Source organism: Typopeltis vanoorti, chromosome 22 (genome assembly GCF_054136105.1).
Source record: "Typopeltis vanoorti isolate ZY-2024b chromosome 22, IOZ_Tvanoo_1.0, whole genome shotgun sequence".
Lineage (NCBI taxonomy): Eukaryota > Metazoa > Arthropoda > Arachnida > Uropygi > Thelyphonidae > Typopeltis > Typopeltis vanoorti.
Window position 1 is genome coordinate 71433475 of NC_143570.1, and position 23297 is coordinate 71456771.

The 23297-nt window shown below is 33.6% G+C and overlaps 1 long non-coding RNA gene across 1 annotated transcript in view; it reads right to left on the reverse strand.

Annotated features, from left to right (window-relative positions):
* Window positions 1–23297, reverse strand: part of LOC150094483 (uncharacterized) — a 550669-nt gene that overhangs the window by 112792 nt on the left and 414580 nt on the right. The window contains exon 9 of the long non-coding RNA XR_016550261.1: window positions 18054–18232. This is a non-coding gene — a long non-coding RNA (uncharacterized LOC150094483). The remainder of the gene's footprint in view (window positions 1–18053; window positions 18233–23297) is intronic.

Genomic DNA, 23297 nt, shown 5'->3' on the forward strand with positions numbered 1-23297 from the left:
ATCTTGAAGAATGGTTTCAGCAATGGAGGATAGATGTCAACGCCGACAAGAGCACGGTCATACGCTTTACAAGAAGGAAAGCAACCCTCCACGGAGCAGTTACGTTGTTCGATACTGATATCCCATGGCAAAAAGAAGTAAAATACCTGGGAATCAAACTGGATAACTGACTCAGCTTCAATCCCCACATCTCACATGCTTGTAGCAAAGTCAACTCAGCAATAGCTCAAATCTACCCTCTACTCAACCGAAGAAGCAAAGTCAGTACAGAAAACAAACTAACAATATACAAAACAATCTACCAGACCCATACTAACGTACGGATTTCCAGCATGGAGCCACACCTCCCCACAGCAACATCAAAAGACTACAGGTACTACAAAATAAATGCCTCCGAATGATCTTCGACGCCCCATAGTTTGTTAGGAATGCTCTCCTCCACCAAGACGGAAACATGCCAGACATACCTTCGTATCTCAACCAGACTGCTGCCAAGTATTCGCCCAGGCATCAATCCATCCCAACCAACTCATTCGTGATTCATCAAATTATGATGAAAACGACAGATGGAGACACAAACGCCAGAAGGCAGCTCTGATCATCGCTTCAAATGATTCTACACAGCCCTAATTCGGGTGAGCCAGGCGCTCAAAATTTTCTCATTATTAAAAATCACAATCTAGCGATGTAGGGATAAAAATCCAAGGGTTTGACGTCCATCTCGCCAATAAAGTTAACAGGATGTTTATTCCTCTGTTCACGGAAAACAATCAAAGACGACTTAGTTAACCCATGACAATTACACGCTGATCAGTAGTTCAGTCCCAGTATTGCAAAGGGACACATTAACAAGAGTGATGGACGGGAAGTAATGCACATTAACCAGGTGATGACATTCTTCTGCAGTTATGGGGAAACCAGTTTGGAGAGTATTAAAGTTTAGAGGGGATTATTATCGTTAAATGTGTGGGCGTTGGTGCTCCGCTTTGTTCAGTTGCTCCTACATGATTCTATTATGCCTCCTCATTCTCAAATATTACCTTCGAAACAGCTCCTGATATGCTAGCAATTTCTGCAGTCCATCAAACAAAAAACTACACTTATACGGCAGTTCATCCTGACTAATGCTTCCTGTTGCAGTTATGCTTGATATAAAGCATTTAATTTATACGAATGCAATGGAAGAGGAGAAATATACACATTTCTAGCGATAGATATTTGAGGAGTCCGTGTGCTCAATATATGTGTGCCGAGTCACACATATATTGAGCCACGTGTGACTATGATTAAAATTGATACATAAAATTACGGTAATTGTCACATGTAATCGAAATCATATACGATTGCATTTAAAACCATCATTCACTCTTCCTGTAATGCCCAGAAAAAAAAAGATAATCATTTCTTCCTGGTAGAAGGAATAATCATGGTTATGTCTTTTACTTGGACCATTAGCATGCATGACCACAGCTCATCGCTAGTCAGTTTTCCAATTCCAATTCGATTTTTTTTTCAAAAATCGAATTATCAATTCGATTTTTGTCGTTCTATTAATTAGAATTATCGTTCTATCAATTAGAATAAATCAGTTGCTGACCAAAATTTAAATTTGATGCAAGTTTTTGATTTCTATAAAGCCATAGTGACTTCGGGGGGGGGGGGATCAACACCTTCTAAAGACAGTGATGGCTGGGGATTGAGGATAAACAACTTTGCGTAGGAATGAGATTACTATAACACAGAATCTTGTGTACTGAGATCTCCATGTTCAGGATTGGGGTGGATTGGTTTTCGGGTTTCATACTGCAACAATCAGAGGCTGTGTGCAATATTATGACAGAATGAGTTAGAGGCAATATGAATATTCGAAGCCCAATCCTCTCAAACCTAAACACAGATCTAGAGATATAAGCATCGGTAGACATCAAATTACCTATTGACAACGCAAAAACATATACTCAGTCCAGTTCATAACCTTTATGTTTAATCTTAACATTCCAATTCGCACCTAGTTCGACCACAAAATAATCTCCATTTATTACAAAAAAAGTGGGGCGTGGATTGCCTCTGTCTAGAATATTCATCCTCTCCACACAAAAACAATCTCTTCCAGCTTTTCATATCATAATCCAAATTTTCTGCTATCATCATTACAAGCCCCCTTTCTCAATAATTCCTCTCTATCCTCTTCACCGTCTTGGCCAGTATATCCATTAGAAGAAACCAGGATAATCATTACTACTGCTTGGCTAAGATGCCTTTCTTATTTACCATCAAAAATGCAATATACAGTCAGTCACCACGTAAGGTTACTACCAAAAACTTGGAGATTTGAAAAATAATCCAAACATTTTCTGGCCCAACATGGATCGTTACTATAAATATATTATTTAACTAACAACAGCTTATGAGTTACAAAACAAAGCTCACTAAAACATGATCGTAGGATTCAAATGCAATTTAAATCAAAATGGATAGACCACATAAGTGAGAACAGCGGGTAGAAATAATTTTAATAAAGCTCCTAAAATTCATATTTTATAACTAAGCAAATGAGTGCAGCTTGTGAATGGAAAACGATGCCCTGAATACTACCTCCCCAATAATTCTTCTCATGGAATTTTTAATCAAACGGAGGTGCTGTTTAGAACTAAAATGATGACTACTTCATTCTTATCAAACATTCCACTAAACTGACTAATATATTTCATCATATAAAATAATCATCACAGACCGAGTAAAAAACTCAGAAATATGACAGCTTGGAAAAGGCTTCATCTTGACAAATAGATAACGACATTTCATTTTGTAATGCATATCCCTCCCATAAAATAAAACTAGTATATAATTGGTACAGTAAGTGGTATAAGAATTTGATATTCTGAGAATCGTGTTCTACAAGACAAGGATGACAAATTTTTCCATGATACTTGAGGTGTCAAATAAGGATAGTGTCACACTCTGTACGATAAAACACATCTTCCATTCACAACCATCCATGCCAGAGTAGGATTTGTACCCATTGTAAAAATCATCTCTACATTTTAAATTTAAAAAAAAGCAAGCAGTGTGGCAGAAAATTTCTAATAACGAGAGCCACAAAATCATAACTTATCTATGTAAATAGATTTGTTTCTAAACCGAATAAACTCCTCATAGTTAAATTTTGGATTAAAATACATTATAGTACTGCCAAATAAGCACAATAAGTTTAAGATCTAAAGTTGGCTATAGTCATGTATAAAATAAGACTTATTGGGAATTAGTAGCTATGCTAATCTTTCAAAAAAAAACATATATCAACCAATATATATGAAAGACTGACATGTCAGTTTTTCCAAAAACTGGATCATACACAAAAATTAGTCTCATTTATACCATAAATAAGATCGAAGTATATAATTTTAGACAATTATTTGAAATATTTATAGGTGATTTGCCGTCATCCATAGAATAATAATTTAACACATTAAATTATAATTTTTTTTTCGAAAGAAAGGTTCTTCAGCGATAAAATGAATTCCTTTCGCTAATTACTTCCATTCATTAATTATTCAAGAAAATAGTTTATCAGTCGGAAAACTGTAATACACAATTTAATTATTCATTCCGAGTTCAATTTCCTTGCTACATCCTCCAAGCTAACAAAGAAAGGGTGATTAAAGAAAGCAATGGAATCAAAGCTCAAGGGATGAATAAAGAAATACTCACTGGTATACGGGGTACAGAATTAAAAAAAAAAAGCTTCTCCTTCAATTCCAATGGTAACGCGTCAGTTGAAAAGATCATGTCTCCAAGCCCGGAAATGTGAATAATTGAAGTGCTCAAGGAAAAGAGATCTTCGTTCCACAAAGAGAACTGAATAGAAATTAGAATAATTAAATAGTCCGAAGAAGCGACAGAATAAATGGACCGTGAAAGACTGCACATGTGTTTATATCTTTCAGGGCATTTTCCGCAACACACTTGTGAATAAATTAATGGTATTCGGAAGTTCCTTGTGTTCCATATAGTTGGTTTATTACCATTCGAATGACCGGAAAAATCGTAAACTTATCCATTTCCCTTCATATGTGTTTGCCGAAGGAAATTAGGCCCATGCAGCTGTCCATGGGAATAAGTATAACTTATAAGCTTCTTCTCTCTGTGAAATTCTTAACAGTCACAATATAAAAATGGTTGTGTGTACGAATTTTTTTCGGATTTTTATTGCCGCCGTTCACGGCCTGATGAACTAAGATTTAAATGTAACTTTTAAATGCAAAATATGACGGGTTGGCATAATTATAAATTAGTAAATAAGAAATGCGTGGCTGGAAAGAAAACACGTTTACTCTGATACTTAGTCTAAAACAATGACTTCAAATTCCACTTTGAATGTGTTAAATTGCTAAAGACTAATAGACTTAGACATAAATGCATCCTTCAGATTATTTATTATTATAATATTATGCTAGGCGACAAGACATCGAAGAGTTGCCAGTCGCTTCCTGGTCCATTACGAACGTTACCATAGAAATAATGGAGCTCTTACGAGCAGATTTCGGTTATTCCTGCGTTGAATAATTTTGTCTGGTGCTGCCATATCATTAGCTAACATTAGCATTTATGGTCTTTTAGAATGTATAATTGTGAACTTTAAATAATAAAGTGCACCAAACAATGTTTGGAACTACAGAAATTTATTAGTTAGGAAGCTAATGCACCCAATTTATCAACTAAACTTATTTCATCATCAATAGATGTTCGCATAATGATCCGTGTTAATGTGCTAAGGATTTATGCATTGGAAAGATATTTAAGAATGCTACTTTATTCCCATATAAGAGAGTTGTGACCAACTATTTGGTGATTCCAAACTATAATAGCAAAGAATTAGTTTGTAATTTAGTTTATTTATTTGCAATTCAGGTTTGCTTCTTCAAACTAATAGATTTAACGGCTATTTAATTCATTTAGTTCTAGGCAAGATAATAAAAATGTTATAAATAGGTGACCTACTGAATAATATCCTTATAATATACTGAATAATTACATTTTTATCTTGAATAATATACTTATAATGAGAGGAGCATATGATCTATCTTGTGATATATGTGTTCAAATACTTTTAGCAAACCTGATTTTAATATACCATTTCAGATGCAAAAGGTTGCGCAACTATACCACATGAGTAAGGGAAGGGTGGGATTAGAGGAGAAGGAACATATTCATAGTTCTCACGTGATGTGAGCAAATCCATCATGTTGTCACTAAATGATATAAATTACTTAATATTTAATGATTAATTATTTCAAAATAAATTATAATGTTTACTATTTATATTACTTTCAGGGAAGAAAATTAAAATGCATGCATTTAGTGTATTAAATAATGATATGGCTAAGGATAAACACATGACGTTTCATCCATTCTCTCACTAAGGATCTTTCCCTTTTTCCAGGTAATTTATCCTCAATTATTTTTTTGAGAAGTTGAAGTCGTCCTATATTTTCTTTGTGCCCAAAGTATTTCAGCTAACTGGATGAAATCCTTAATCTCCTTTAACACTACACTTCGAAGGTAGCAATCCATTTCCTATTAGTCTTTAAGTTCCAAGTTTCGCATCCAGAAGTAGTTACTTAAAACACAGCTCAATCCGGAATCCACAGATTTGTTCCTGTAGTGATAGGTCTGTCCTTTCGGACTTCAGATAACTCGCTGACGATTGTTCTAGCTATTCTCAATTTTCTTCTGTCTTCTGAACAGTAAATTATTCACACTAAAGGTTTCAAGTACTCAAATTGCTAACATACTCTATTTCTCAAGGCCTATGCGTTTCTTCGGACTTTCCCTTGTCTTACTCGAGAAGAGTCTAATCTCATTAACTCTGTCAAACACTGGTTCTGTTTCTTCCCTGTTATTACAGAGGAGTACTGCATCATCATCAGCGTATCTCGGCTTGCTGACCAACTTATCACTTATTCCAAACTTCAGACTATCCATTGCTTACACGAATGGCGACCTAAGCATAGATATTATGCAAGCGAAAAGAAAGGAGGCATCTTTGCCTAAATGAAAGTAATCAGTTCATCCAACACTTACTGTTATTGTGCTTCTTTCTCATTGTACAAGTTAGCTTTCAACCTGGAAATGTATTGAGGAAACCCATTACTTTCATTACCTCCCATAACTTTACTCGTAATGAACACACCCAAAAGCTTTTGAGTCTATGAAGCACATAAAGAAGTCTAAACTTTATACTTCTCAATATTTGCCTAAGTCAAAGGATCTGGTCTGTGGTAATAACCCTGCCTATCAGCCTCAATGCTATTTGAAATAATCTCCAGTCTTGCTTGCATAAGAAATTAAACTAATAGTTCTATAGTTCTTGCCCTCTTTCGTATCTTATTTCTTGTGTAGGAGTATAAATACTGCCTTCTTCCAGTCTCTTGACCATACTTCTGTTTCCTATATTCTTGTACACAATCCATAAAAGACTCAATGCTACATTCTCCCCCCCCCCGTAGCCTTAGAGAACTCTGGATTCCCTATTCACTTGAGGCCCTTTTGTCTTTAAGACTTTTCCAGCCTGAATCCAATCCCATTGTCTGTCCAGATTTAAACAATGAACTGGAATAATTCAAGAATTATTTTTACATCTTACAACACGGTATAAAATTTTCCCTTTGACTTGAAAGCGGCGGGATATTATCGTTCCTTGAAATTCTTCAAGGATGTTTGTGAAGATAAAATACAATTCTTTGTTATCATTATATAAAACACACACCAACAGTGGTAGAGCGGCCATGCTTTTTTATCATCATTCCTCGCAGAAGGTATGAATAATCAAAACTCTACAGACAGGGCGTAAAACATCCCAAATGTTGATAAGAGAAATAAAAAAATGTCATTACTTCACCCATACTCTTTCCCTTAATGGATATAAGCGCAAGATGATCATGATTTTAAAAATCTCATCCAAGATAATAACAAATAACCCTTCAACTGTTTGGTTTTCATTCCATATATTCGCATCCTTAAGAAAAAAAATCTCTCATTTTCTTCAATTTCATGTTGTAAAATTGACTTTCAATCTACTGTATATGATCTCTAGAGTCTTACAGTCCCCGAAATCATTTCACCTTCCCCTCAAGAAGCAGGTGTTATTTATTATGTTCCGGAGAAATCTGCATGTCCGAATAGTTTAACGATGTCCAAAGAAAGCGGATCTGATCTAGATTCTCATCCCAACTAACGAAGCTACCGGTATTTGGAAACAAATGCTGCACATAACTGCTCTGTCAGGACATTTAAAGAAATTTCCAAAACGCTATGTGCTCTCACCCAGTGTAATAAGAACCAAGGCATGATCCTGCACCAAGTTTGGTCTTCATAAGAAATCTCACATTGACAGACCTTGGCTAAAACTTCCGCAGCAAACTTTATTTTTAACTGAACAGTACTAAAAAGCAAACCATTTCATTTATAACTAAAAGCTTCTAAAATCAAACAAGGCTGCAAACACTATTTGCATAAAAAATAAAATGAGTATGTTTTAGACTAATGAACCAAATTAAATCCTCAACTGGAAATATCTCAGGACATGATCCAGTGTGCTTCTATTGCTTAGGATATCGATGGAACTGGCCATTTACAGATGCATGAATAAAAGAACAAAATAAACAGCAGGTAATAAGTAAAGAAGAACATAACCTATCAATATCATGTACTTTTTTCCCATGACAGCTTATCTTGATGTTTCTCTATGAAGCCAAAAACAAACTTAATATAAAAATTAGTCTCGCGGTGTTACATGGCACTGCATTTATCCAAGACAAGGATTTTCTTCAACCACACTAAAAGCAAGAGAATTTTTTGGGGAGGTTGCCAGTTTTTTGTAACTAAGATGACGAACTGTGATAGCAACTGAAGTGATGAAAGAAGTTAATTCTTTCATGTAACTAAACTAACAGGGTTCAGTATCAACAAAAAAGTCGTTTTAATTAACTAATGAAGTAGCAATAGTGTTTGAAAATAAAATAAAGTAATCTACAATCTATTTAACATTTTATCACAAGAAATTAATTAAAAATAATGTAATGAATTCCAAGAAAAAAAATTAATTTAATAAAATGCAGAACAGTAAAAAAAATTATAAAGTGCTTGTGAACCATTATTTGTTCGTGGTCAATTTTAGGTCAATTCAAATATTCCGAGAGTAAATTGTTAAAAGAGCAGCAACTTATCGGCTAAGATTCATTTCAAAAGTTATCAATAAATATTTATTAGGTGATTTTCTGGCAATCTCTTCAGTCAATAGAACTGCTGGGCTATTGATAAAGGAAAAGGGGCCTTTTCACGCACATAGAAATCCTGTTTCCGATAAGTTAAAAACAAAATATGGCGAAAGGGTCATCAATCATCACGTACGTACAGGTTGACATCAGCGATGAAAAGTTAGGAGCGTGGAGTTTTTCTTTACACTGTACTTTTGATAACAGAGGAAGAAAAAAGTGTGGTGTTCTACGCTGTGTAGCAGAGACTGAAGAGTTATAGCCTATATGTTTTATACAAGACATTACAGCATAGGAACTCTTCCTTGGTGCTTGCGGTATTTTTATATCCACATGCTGCAAGTCTCTTATGATGTAACTACGTGGAACATTCGGCGAAGCTCTTAATCTATCTACGATATCTTAATCTGTCTATCCGCTTATCCATTTGGGTTTCAGAAATGAAGCTAAATTGAATTTTAAAAGGAATACGCTCACGAAATTACGATAACGAAGTACACGATATGTTGCATAACAACAATCGAAAAGAAAATTAAATAATAATAATCAATTTGTGAAATTAGCCTGTTGTTCATAAACGACTGCATATTTTCTCACTGCAAATCACTGCACTAGAGATAAATATAAAGATTATATTTATCTCTATTTAGATTGATGGTCTAAAGTATTTCAGTATAATACATCGGAATCTGAATAAAAATTGCTGAATACTTATAAAAGTTTCCAACCCAGACAGAAGAGAACAGAACATTTTTTCCCCAAAATTATTTTGAAAATTATATGCATTTTAAATGAAATGTCTTTTGTTCGAAAAATTGCTAAAAAATGCAATACTATTCACAAACTGGATTTCTACTAAACTTAGTCACACATTTCAGTTTAGTTCGAGTTGAAAACACATTATTGATGCGATAATCAGTTATTGTGTTCTGTTCTATAATGAATTGTGCACGACGGTGAAAACATTAAATGATATTAGCAGTATTTGAATAGAATCATAAGGTGTTACGCTGAAAACACTAAGATATTTCTTTGAAGCATATTGAACCGTAAAAATAGATTCACATCACACTCGTAAAGTTTGCATCTCTAAGGGCATTAAAGAGATCCTTGGAGTATGGTGCGAATTCATCAGGATCAGATACACATAACTTTTATTTCTGATCAATATAGTTAGTTAACCAGCCAACCAAATGCAGCCAATTGAAAATCTCGTATAAGTGTTTCTCCGTTTCCAATAACCGTGATTTATTTTTATAGAACAGGGTGGTAAACTATAGTCCGCGAACTAGGGATGATTTTTAAATGAATTTTGCTACAGAATAATGATAATTACTCTTTCAATATCCCTAAAATAATTATGTGACGCAGCTATGCCAATTCGTTTGCTTATTAACTCTGGATGCTTTCGCCCACATGTGTAGTTACGGCAGTGACCGTATGTTGCACTTTCGTCGAAGCGAGCTGCCACAGATGCTGCTCTCGCTCACATTGCTAACTTCACAGCGTTCTGAGTGTCATAGGTTTCTTAGTCGCACGATCACCAGTTTACGTCGGAGAATATTGGTAGATACTTATTTATATTCAAATTTTGCAGCTCTGAAAGGACATTTTCTAGGAAGAAAAACGTAAAATCTCCTTACAGATCAGCCTTATCTGTTGAGCATCAATTTTGGTGATTGGCAACACTAACGTTGAACCCCAATTAAGCGTGATTTTCTTTCATGAAAAAATAATTGCACACCTTTCACTGATTTCCCAAAAATATGTTTCTACACAATTCTGTGTTTTTAAATAAATTTTTCTTTGCATTTTGTTTTCTGCCTTATATAAAAAGTGCATGATATTCTCGAATTTATCTCTTGGCTTTGCGAATCTTAAGATATTTACTATCCGGTCCTTTGCGGAAAAAAAGTTTACGATCCCTGTTATAAAAAAATGTGATTATAATAAAAATAATAATGATACGGTTCGATTATCTAATTTAAATGTACGTATAAAACATTACGTTTAATATATCTATGTTATATTATTTTATATTGTTTATATAGTTTTTTTTTCTACTCTCAAAAATTATAACTGACTTATTTGCCAACTTCGAGGGAGCACTGTTTTTTTTTTTTAGTTATTTTTTTAGAAAAATTTGTAAATTTTTTTAAAAGTCGACATCTAATAGATATCGCATCGACAAGCAGTCTTTCAATTATTTTTTCCTACCGTTTAGTAAAACTTCACGAAGCTCCAAAGCCACTATCAACGATATAAGTAACTACACGCCGGGCACGCTAAAATTCGCGAACTGAATAAAACATTACAAGTATGAATAAATATAAATATATGAGAGAATCATCCAGTATGCAGAAATATTTAAATACGTTGCTAACCAGAATTTTTCATTGTTAAATTAATTCTTCAAATCTCTGAGAGGTTTTTTTTTTGGGCGCCATGCCAACTGCCTTATTAGCCTGCAATAAATACAAATCCACTTCATGCGATCATAAAAGTGATTGCAGTAGCGATGCTATTTACAGTATCTGGATATGGACGTGAATCATAATCTCAAATGCAACACCCATAATCAAGCGGTCACAAATTAAGGTGGACATTATACAGAATGCCTAACATTAAAAGCGTAGTATCTCAAAATCTACAGACTATATTATGCAATGGTATACTCAAGAATTCGATAGGAAATTTGTAACTGGGGTGGGGAAACAAAATTTTCCTACTCAAATTACACAATTCACACAACAATATTAATCAAAATTCTTCAATCATATTCATACTGCAGTTAATAACTCTAATCCACCTTAACATCAGGGCGCGCGCGCGCACACACAGCTTCATAACATACTTATGTTCTTACATCAAAATAAACATCGGATTAGTATTAATAACCAGAATCTCATCCACAGGCAAGAGAGTCTACTTTTCCCGATACCTCAGGCAAATTAAAAAAAAAAAAAAATCCTGCAGCGACATTTCACATTCAAGAATCTTTAACTCCCTTAACAGAAACTCCAGAAATATGAAATTGGAATCAACCTTTAAACGAGGATTAAGACTATTTTTGGAACCATAAATGATCTAAACATTGTTCACCGTGACCTAGATAAACACAAATGCACTTCAAAGCAGTGATTTGCTAATACTCAATGTTAAAAAAAAAAAAAAAAACTATGTTTAATCATCATATCCAATCTATGCTACTTATTCTATATAATATGTAGGTAAAAGAACACAGTATAAATAATTACCATTAATTTTCCTAAAATGTTAGTCCACTGAACTAGTGCCTCAAGTGCTAGTACATAATAACGAATCAATTTTGGATGGATTAGAATCCTAATGTAGCAGTTTAAAACATATAACTGCTGTATAATGCAAAGCACGCAATTACAGTATTATGTGGATATAATCTCATGCAATACACTCAGTACAAAGTTTTGCATTAAAAAGTGAAATGTAAATAAATGTAGTATAAATATAAAATGTAATCTGTAAATAAATGTAGTATAAATATAAAATGTAATCTGTAAATAAATGTAGTATAAATATAAAATGCAATCTGTAAATAAATGTAGTATAAATATAAAATGTAATCTGTAAATAAATGTAGTATAAATATAAAATGTAATCTGTAAATGTAATGTTCAAAAACACAACAAAATGCAAATTTCTGTAAAAAAATAAATAAATAAATTGTCGCCCTCATGTGAACCTGATTACGATTCTACTGTTCTCCCGTATTAGCTATAAACGTTTCATTTTCCGCCCACAAAAACACTAAACAACAGCTCGAGTCTTGCAAGTGAGCAAGTGATTTAAATGAACTGCTTCTGAACAAGAAAAGGTCATATAGCAGGCACCAAAACATTAAAGTGCAAAACAGTGCTAAAATTTTTATCTATTTCCCGGCAAATCTATTCATCTTACATCATTATGGTAGCACTACTTTAGGGTACTTTTCGAACTTTAAAATGATGTCGCTTATTCACCAGAGAGAAAAGAATAAATTCTGGTTAGCATTGTGATAGCCAGAAAGAAATCCGTGAAAACACAATAACTATTTCAGAAAATAGTTTCCTTTGAGCGAATAGGAGTCACGTTTCTTTCAAAATTGTAAATATAGATTCAGCAAGCCTTCCCCATGTTTCGAAAACATACCAATATAAATAAAATTATATTCTGCATCGGCTATTTTGCTTAGATGAGAATAAGGAAAATGATAAAAGAGCAACTTGTATTTTATTCGAGAATAAATTTTTCGTCGTACTGACAGGGTTTCTCGAGATTTCGTTCAATATTATCGCGGTGGCCTTCCCATAAGATTCTCGTGTCCCATGAGAAGTACGAACGCAGTTTCTTTATTCAAGAACTCTAACCCTGCCTTAATGTGTAAGTCATAAAGGTAACCAAAGAATTGCGCTTCATAGACTTCGATATAAAGTGTCACTCGTAAATGTATGTCTTATTACCTCGGCGACATACACGTTTCGAAATATGCTGGAAGTGTTAGGGGATTTCAGAACTGCGGTTGGCGCGTAATATTGTCAAAAATCGGAATCGTACAAAGGCAGTCACAATGCCCATATAGTTCATTTTTATATTTTAAATATGAAGGAATGCTTCCTCGATCCTTTTTCAGAATATAATTTCATATGTAAATAATGTAATTTATTGTGATTTCTAAATATAAAAAATTAATTTCAATGATAATTCAGGGTAAAAAGTCAACAAAAATCTGGAAATAAAAATTATAGTTTAACAGATAAGGATAGGCTCTCTCACCCTTCCTCCTCTTTAGTTTCCACATCAGAATGAAATACTAGTAAGCTGAAAGAGGCTAACTTCGCAGAATATTCAACAGCGAACAGTGTATTTCCATCATTGCCATAAATGTAAAAAATGCACAAATCAATTTGTTAGGGCTTCTTTCACAGCAAGTAATCTTAACAAATTTGGTTTGTTAAAATTAACAATGCTGTCAAGATTCCTCCCTCCTGCTAAACGAGCAGGGAGAACATTTATTTTTGGTAATAAAAATATCTATATATCAGCCAACTTACCTTTACTTTAAATGCATTTAAAGACATATCTAGCTATAGACGGGATTCGAACCCAGATCTTAACCAATGCAACAGTTCCTTGGAACTACCTAGAGGCGTCACGCGGTAACAAAAGAACTCCTGGTACTGTTTTACTGGTAAAATAATACATCATTTTAATTTTGAAATGTACCGAATATACCCTCAATTGAGGTCATTCGTAGGGAGCCTACTGAACACTTACCCTCTGGCAAGAATTTATATTTTTTCATGTTTTAATAGTTATTCAAGAAAAACGTCAATATATTTTGATTGTCAACCTGTAATAAGCATCATACACAATAGGTTCTACAATTTTAGTGTAGCGAAATTGCTATTTCAAAAAGATATATTCAAAGAAGTCTCAGAAATGAATTTTTAATCACTGGTTATTTCACTTCTATTTCATTCTTTGAAGTAAATATTTCATGATGTTTTACATCAGATTCCTGTGATTGATCTATAATCTCCTCATTTTATCAAGGTTATTCTTCAGAAAGTATTACTGTTCTCTTTTTATTAGACTTAACCCTGAGATTGAATACGCAAATATTTTGTTTGCGTATTCAATCTCAAGGTTAAGTCTAATAAAAATTTGATTTGAAAATTTAATTTAAATGATATTTGATAAAATGTTTATTTCAGGGTTGTATGAAAAGAACCGATCTTCGAGGTGTTTAAAATTAAATCAGAATTAAACACGGAATCGCGTACATAGCACCACATTACAGAATAGTGACAAAATTATTTTCTAAGTGAATGAATATAACAATTCACTATTATTTACATATAGTAAATTTAGTATAAAAAACAACTGTATTAAATCTATTTGCAATTACATTTTCAGTATCTGGTCCGGAGTTTACGCTTTCAGGTTTGTTAATTAAGTTTGCCTTTAGTATTAATCTTCACGGTTATTGAGTCAGATGTCTTTAGAACTTTCAATATTTACTGGCGTTTAAGGAATATAATATTATTTTTATTTTTATTAATATAACAATCAGGCGAGCTGCCGAGAGTTATTTGTTGGTTTTAGATCTTTTACGAAGTCATGTGTGTGTGTGTGTGTGTGTGTGATTAGCAACTAATCCATCCCAATAATCCATAAAAATGCTTAATCTGCCCCCCCCCCAAAAAAATTACAGCTTAAATTTTTACTAAATGTTAATGACATTGTGGAACTTGCTGCAATATTTTTCATCTGACCTACTGCAATCTCTTATCATAATGCCAGAAGATAGAAGACAACTCAATCTTATAAGAGAAAATCAGTGCAAGGAAGCAACACAATATGGGAAAACTATAGCATTAAATTACTCATTTTAAAAGACTTTGGACTGTAATATTTCCGATATATATGCTTTATCTACACAAAATGATAGTTGATCACATGTCTCGTAAGTCACATAAAATATTGAATAAAACAGTTTACAATTTTAATTTGTGTATGTTCATATAATAAACTATTCAGAGGCAGGAAAGAGCAAAAGGAAGTCATACGAAAAATCACAGCAACACGACAACGTTTAATTTCAGATAAGCTTCAAAATTCATATAAAAAGGAATCAGTAACAGAAGCCAATATCAAATGATCGTTCCAAACACAATGCAGCTAATGACTTAACTTTAGGTGGGTGTGTTTTGCTGGCCAGTTTGCCTGTTCCTCAAGACCAGGCCAGAATTCGTATCCAGATCTTTTTAACCGAAGGGCAATTGTAGTCTGGTTGTAGATCCCGTTCTATGTAGACCCGATGCTTAACTGGTAATTAAATTTTCTCGTCACCATTAATCCTGGAATGAGATCACACACACAATGCGACATAATTCATTAAAATAATATTAAATAATTAAATAATTTTATTATTACGTGACACCTCCAGGGAGTTCAAAGACTCATCGAGGGAGGGCAACTACTATACAACTCTGTCTCCACCACTTAATCCATCAATTACAACTACACCATCGCCATCACTAGTATTTTCACAGATAATCACAAGCATCCATGCCCATAGCGGGATTCGAACCCGCAGTTTAATCTTAACCACACAGCAAACCAGACAGGCAAGAATTCTGAACTACATTTTTTGTAAAATTATTTAACGAAATATTTTTACAAAACGAAAAGTAAAACTACTTAAAAATAGACGAACAAATATAAAAAGAAGTGTGTGATTATATTTTCTCCTAACTAGATATAAATTAAACAAGATATCGACTCTAAAAAGCAGTACAGAAAGCATGGATAAGCAAAATGTGTTATAACGAGAGGATACGCGCAGCAATTCCAAATTATCCGCTACTTTCTCAAGTGACGATGACATTCAACGAGAACAAACGCTTCCAATAAATAAGTTGCTGTAATAAGAGTTTAAACCAGAGAAACAAATCCATAAGTCGATTTTAATTAGATAAAAAATGCACAAAAGAAATATTTAATATTCTAGCTAATATTAAATTCTTAAACGGAAATAGTTGACAATGATTCTATTGGTTAAATAAACGAAAGTATGAGATTTAGGATGAGTAAGCACCACTTACACTGCTACTCCATTCATTGTCAGTTATATGGAACTTGTTTCGGGTGTGGAGTGACACAAAATTGATGACGTATCAGAATGAGTAGTTGTTTCTGAGATAAGCCACCGTTAGACGGTAGCATAAGCAACCTTCTACTACTTTCGGTGCACGATAGGTTGCACATGGTGGGAGAAAACGGACTATATTTCTCAATCAGACAGCAAAGAAAAACAAAACGAGTATAAATCTCTGCACCTATCAGCGTTACCTGTAATTAACTACTGCCATAAACGATACACAGTACCGTGCTGGATTGCTAAATATTTAAATGAAGGTATATTAATTATCAAGGTTTTTGTTATTCGTGGTTGCGGTTAATAACGCCTCTGGTTTTAAGATTGCGTGGTGGTTCTTTTTAAAATAAAAATTACAAAAAAAAAAAAAAGCTGAGTAAAAGTAGGTTTTTTCTTTTCTTTCTTCACACAAAAGCATGTGAAAATCAGTTGCTATCACGATGCGTGTCTTTCACAGCCACAGATAGGCAGCCTGCTGCATGTGTTTTTTTTATCCTCTATTAGACCGGAACTGGTCTCTTGTAACTAGAAATTTAAATCAGTAGGCTGTTTTCTATTCTTCTAAATCCTTGTAGCTTCGTGACCAGCTGTGCAAGCGGCCACATCTATTAGATTTATCGCTTCTTGATCGCAGTAAATTCAATCTGTGAGATACCCACTTACCTACAAATGGGCGATTTCTTGAGCTCCGCACTACACGCTGTATAAAGAGAACAGAATCACTTCCAACAATGCAGCGACTCAGTGTAACATTGTATTTTGCGGTCAGTAGCATTAAGCGAAAACACGTGGAGGTACTTATCACTCACCGGCTCGTGACCATTAATCGTGGAATCAGATGTTGCCGACATTTACTGCTCTTCGTATTCTCGAAGGCAAACGCTAGAATGGCGTTCCAAATGCGCTTTACGTACTTTCACATATTTCTTGCTCGTCAGCGAGATGATATATTGACAATAAATTCCCAATAACGTCCTCCCTCTCCCTTCCTTCGCCCCGCATCTCTCTTCCACATCATATTATATCATATCATATTCTGCTTATTCTTCTCGAACATTTCTGGCATCCTCTGATTATAGGGATCTTTGTTAAAGCAACTCCCTTAGGACGTACACAAACTATGATATTTCATAGCGTAAGATAGTTTGTGAGTTTTGATGGATTTCACTCCTAGAAAAACAGATGTGTCTGAAAGTTATCGGCTAAAATCGAAAACTTCTGACAAGCTACGCACATTCGTTCGTGCTATTTTCATTAATGTGATATGCATTCACTCTGTATTGAAATGAACTGAATTATATTTGTTCTTCTTAGGGTGCCGTGTTTTAATGATGTCTATCAACAGATAAAAATTGGTCTATTTCATCTATAACTTTCTGGGTGCAAAATAATTCGGTATATTGTTGACTCTTGTTTTGAAATCAATCAGAAGAAAAAGAAGAATGAAACAAGCAATAGTGAAAGAAAAAAAAATGAAATGCTGGCATTTGTTAGTAGCAAAAGTATTCCTGAATTTGAATTTTGGACTAAATTATATTTAATGCCATCAAACAAAATGATACGGAAATTTTATCGACGGACTATGTGCACATCAAAAGCCGATTTTTATAAGAAATTATTCCACACCATCTGTTATTCCAAATGATGGGTGGCAGAAACCTAAAAACTCAAAAATTGCTATCAAACATAATGAGCTGTCTTAATGCTGTACGATGCTTTCAGATGTGGCAAAACGTATTTTTCTTTTACTAAAATGAATGAAAATGTTTTGCATTCTTAATAACAGCGTATACATTCTAAAGATAATAATCAATGAATAATGATTATAACACCCACATGAAGGGAGAAAAATATTTCATCCTAACCATTATATTTCTTGTGATAAGTTTTTGAATGAATTTCTAGTCTGTGGGTTATAGTAACAAATTTAAATCTTTGGAAGTGTATGGTAACATACAAGTGTTTGTTGTTCGGTCAATCAACTGATTGTTTTAATGCTGTTAACTGGTAGCAAAATAGCACATTTCAAATATTTTACTATGTATTCTAACGAAAAAATAAATATTAATAAAATACTCGAAATTTTAACTACTGCTTGCCTGATAAAATACTTTGGGAATCTTGAGTTGGCTGTTTCATGGACGAACAATGGAGATAAAAATGATTGGTAGGCAATTGGTGGTCATCAAGGTTTGAATCCCTCGTCGAAAGCGCTGCTTCTTTAATAGATTTATCTTTATATTAGTAGCAGAGTTTAGCAGAGTTGATTGAAGAATCCCTAGGAATCAAATATCAATTGCGTTTCAGAATTCATGACTGACTCATCAACCGTCTCGAAAACAATGCAATGGTAAGAAAACAATTTAATTACATATTATATATTCCAGATAATAAAAAAAAATCACTTTCACTAAAGAAGAGCTTGGTATTTAGTTAAACATAATAATAGCAGTGTATATGGATATTTCATTAAGTGAAAATCTAGATGCACTTCCATCATCGGTGTACTTTCACTAACTGAACGAGTTTTATTTAAGATCTTGAATGAGTTTCTAAATTCTTATACAGTCTCCTAAATATCACATTTTACCCCCATTTATTTGTAGTAAACTACTATCAAACCATTCTGAGTTCAGATTAGATCACAGTATTTATTCGCAAGGAAACTTCAATATCCTTGTGTTTGAACATTTTTTAAATTTTGAACATGGAGATAAAAATGGTTGGTAGGCAACCATTTTTATACTGTGCCCGATAAGTCTTCGAAATTTGAGAATTTGTGATCTAAAACCAGAACCTTGTGGGTCACAAGGTATCAATCCATCGTCAAAATCAACCATCCTTAAATCTAATGGAAGTGAAAGTCATGTGTTGATATTATATAACCAGAGGACGGAACTTGGCGCGAGGTGTTGAGAAAACATTCCCAAACAGTGCCTATTAAAGACTGCTATTTTAAGTAAAAATGAAGAAACTTAATTTCTAAATTAACAACGAATATTATTTGGTAACTACAGATCCCAACTACAATAAGATAATCGGATCTCTTAAAAAGAGTATTTTAGGAATTTTACTACTTATCTTAAGATTGTATACAAAATGTGTGGCATGAAGTTTCTCTGTCTATAAAAATCAAGCGAAATATGTGCGATAAAAATCTCTTACTATTCAACTGTAGTAAGCATTTATAACTTATCCTCGTATTCCACTCTTCTAAACAATCTGCATATTCCTAGATCAACATGTGTTCAACTAGGAATATGCTTTTCATTGGAATGACTACGATTTGTTTATAGAGCAAACAAAATGTAGTCATTTCGTTTTCTGCCGTGAAAATAATCCACACATTTATCTAATATATCATTCTTTTATTCCTGAATAAACGTAAAATGTTTACAATTCTCTGACAAACTTTCATGTTTCTGTTCTTTAAAAATTAGACATTACTGCAAAGAAACGGTGCCATTGCACCATTACTGCGAAGTGACTTCTCAAAAATTCTGCAACCTTCCTCTCTGTGTACTGGTGAAGATTAAACTTTAATCAGCAAAACCGACTTTCGTAAACAACCTGCCTGAAGGTAGCGGATAGACACAGCTTTCGGTAAGGTGGACATCTCTAGAGCTGTAAAGTTGGGTATCTCAATGTAGGGAAATGTATGGTGACCTGCAGCAGTGGAACCATTCTAAAATAAATAACAAACAAGTGATGGCATCTAACGAATGTTATTTCTGTTGAGACAGACAGCGTGGCTAATATAAGAATAGCTCGGATTTTGTTGACAAATGATAATACTTACCTTCTATGTTATGGATGAGTGTGTTGCCCATACTGACACGGCTTTTCGCTCTAGTGAATATGAACATATGCTATCTTTCTCGTTACATATGTCCGAAGCGAAAAAGGATCATTAATTTCTTTGAAAAGAAACAACTAAAGAACTCCAGGCATCTAGACAGAAACAGATATGAGACGTACATTAAACGTTTGTGAAATCTGCTTCTGTTTGCTAAACAGAAGCGTTTTAAATACTAAAACACTTCTTTTTGATTACATGCGAAAGGCTCTTCAATCAACTGCTTTCCTTCACACATCTTTGATAAGACTTTTCAGTCAGTTGAAAGCGCAGACTGTGTCACACTGACGTACAAGAGCAATACATAAGCAAAAAAAGATAGCATTCTTTCTTTCAATGCAAAAATTCTTTCAGTTTGAACAGGTAGTTCATCTTGCTGTAAGAATGAAGTACGATAACTGCTTATCATTGTCCGAAATATCAATTATTTAACCAGCATATTATTTCTGAAAAATATTTTGATCTGATTAAAATATTAAAATTAAAATCTACTTAATTGAAATCTACGAACATCTTTATTCACGTCTTTATTAACATACCGCTTCCATGAATACCAAATGAACTGAATTTCTTGTTATTTGTCATCTTATTTCGCAATAAATGTCGATAGAAGTATGGATGAACAGATCTCAGCCATTTTACCTCTGACTATTCAACGGCAGAGCAATTTTCGCAAGTCCTTTCTATCAGAGTGCTATTTTATCTACTTTATTATACCTCGAATTATATATTTTATTACATATAATTGGATGTACTAAACAAATGATGGGCATTTTTTCTCAGGCTGTCCTAAGCTTCCTATATCATTTGATATCTGCTCTGTTTACATCATTAACAAGAATTTTGCAACTACAAAGTTCATTGCTTCAAGTATTGCGATTACCAAAATAAATCAGGAACATATTCTAACTCGATATTCACATCACTTATTCCATGCAATCACTCATTTAAACGAATATCAACCTGCTGCTGTATCAATTTTAAATACCATAATCCTCTGGGCTCCATCAAACTGCCAAATTTAGTCACTTTTAACTATTCTGTATTGCAAGCTTGACATACATATTCAATATTCATTAAAATGAATTGGAAATTAAGTCATTCATTAAAATGACTTAATTGACAAAGTTTTCTCCATAACAAATACACACAATGGCGGACATTTAATTCTACTAAACTATGTAAATATCAGCGACTATGCCTAGACGATGTTATACAGCAGAGAACTGCATTTAGTTTCTAATATTCATAATGTCAGCTATTTCTCAATACCACAAAACACGATATTTAATTATACTAATTGAATAATGACAGCACTCCATTAAATGAATAGTTAAAATTATAAATGCATGATTCGGTAAATGAATTTATTGGGTGTAAATGATTTTAGCGCTGTGAAACATTATTAATCGCACATAATTATCAGCAGAAAACTGTGAAAAATACTTAAGAGAATAGAGGAAATAAAACAGTCTTGCGACATGGTTACGTGGTTCTAGCTCCATATGGAACCCACATTCTTAGAGAAATGTAATTTTTACTGCCAGCTTATCAAATGTATTTAAGGGATGGTAAAGATTACTGTTTTCCACTTAGCAAATTATAACGCTGAAAAAGATATATTCAAATGCAACAAACATAATACATTTAATTTTTTCTGGAAGATGAAACGATAAAAAATTGCTTCCCATTCAATACCGCTTTGTATAGATATATCTTATTCATACCAAATAAAACATTCAAATTACTATTGGAGAACATCTCCCGTTGTCTAGGGCAGGAAAAATAACAGTTGCTAGAATTTGAAGCTTCGGAATTAAAGATATCGTAAACAACAGTATTCGGCAAGGCTGGTTGTTACCATTGACTGTTTTTTTTTTTTTTTTTTTAGCAGTCTTCTGTTGAACTTTAGGTGAATACTTCGAGTTGTTGACAGCTTGCAGAAAACCGGTCTGTTTTATGGCTTTCTTGTTTTTCTTAATAGTGAACACATTTTGTGTGACATACTGGTCACCTGGGGTTAGAGGGGATGAAGATACTTCGACGGTTGACAAAAATGATTTCAGGACTGTGGAATATTAGCTATAAGGATAGATTGAAGACATAATCTATAGAGATTGGCTGATAGAAGGCGAAGGGTGATATGATCGAGAAGTTTAAGCTCTTAATAGCTATTTGCAGATGAATACGAGAGAGATTTTTCAGATAGCGGAAAATAAGGAGCAAGAACTAGAGGCCATCCATGGAAATTGCGCAACGGAGTAGTGAATAAAAGGGTGAGAACGATGTTTTTATGTGGAGAGTGGTGGGTGAGTCAAATACATGGCCTGAGTATTTTGTGAATGCTAAGAGCGTGAATGAGTTTAAGCTTGTATGACAGATATATTACGGTCAGAAGAGATTTTCCATAAGTCTTTGGACTTTTAATACATGTGTATACTTATTTCACATTATAATGTATGCTTCTTATATAACGTATGTGACTATTAACTTAGAAAACCTGAACCTGAATTCAAATTCCTTCTAGTATACAGCTGCATGGTCGCCCTCCCAGAAAATAAAGTCCGGAGAATGCTAGTAATTAAGAAAGATTTCACTTGGCTCATGACAATTCTTTGCGTAACAAATAAACACATTTCTGCTAATAAACATTTTCTCTGCACTTTTGATATTTTTAGCAAAAGTATGTACTGACAAGGAATGCTTATGCTGGCAATTACTTGAACGTAGTTTCTCGCTAATCCCCTTCTCTGTTTTAACTAGTAAAATGAAGTTGAGAAAGACAGCGCAAGTACAAAGTAATTGCATATTATTGAAAACTGAGTGACAGATTTTCAGCAAAGCTTTAACCACAAAAGTTATCAGAGCAAGGAGATGTGCATGTAACTAACCCTGCAGAAACGTCAGCTAGAAAGGGCGGTATATTGACATTTCATCCTATATGAAGTCGTAAGTGAATGTCATAAGGTTTCCGTTTACTTAGTCAAATCAAATTCCTTTTATTAGTGAACCAAGAAATATTTGAAAATGAATCTTTACAGGGCAACGTCCTGCTGTTCATATCAGTCAACTCATAGTCGCAAATGAGTACTAATGACATATCCTGTCAATATGTTAAATACTTTTGAAATCTGTTTCTCAATTGTTCCCTTTAAAGGAATTCGCGCTAGTCTGTTGAATTCCTCCTTTAATCTTTATATGTCTCTTATTTCATCATTAAGTATACTTTCAAGTTTTAGGGAAATGTTAGTAAAAATGCTACCAAGATCACAATAGCGTAGCTGTGTAAATTGGGTTGCGAAGTTAAATCTAACATTGGTCTTTCAATTTAATGACAATTTGATTGCTTTGCATTTATGACAAATGACTTAAAACTATTTTCAAGGCTGAAATTTCAAACTCTGAGGACCACTTTATTCTATGAATTACATTTTAATAATTCTCTTAAACACTATAGAAATGAACGAAAGTAAACTGTTAGAGATAA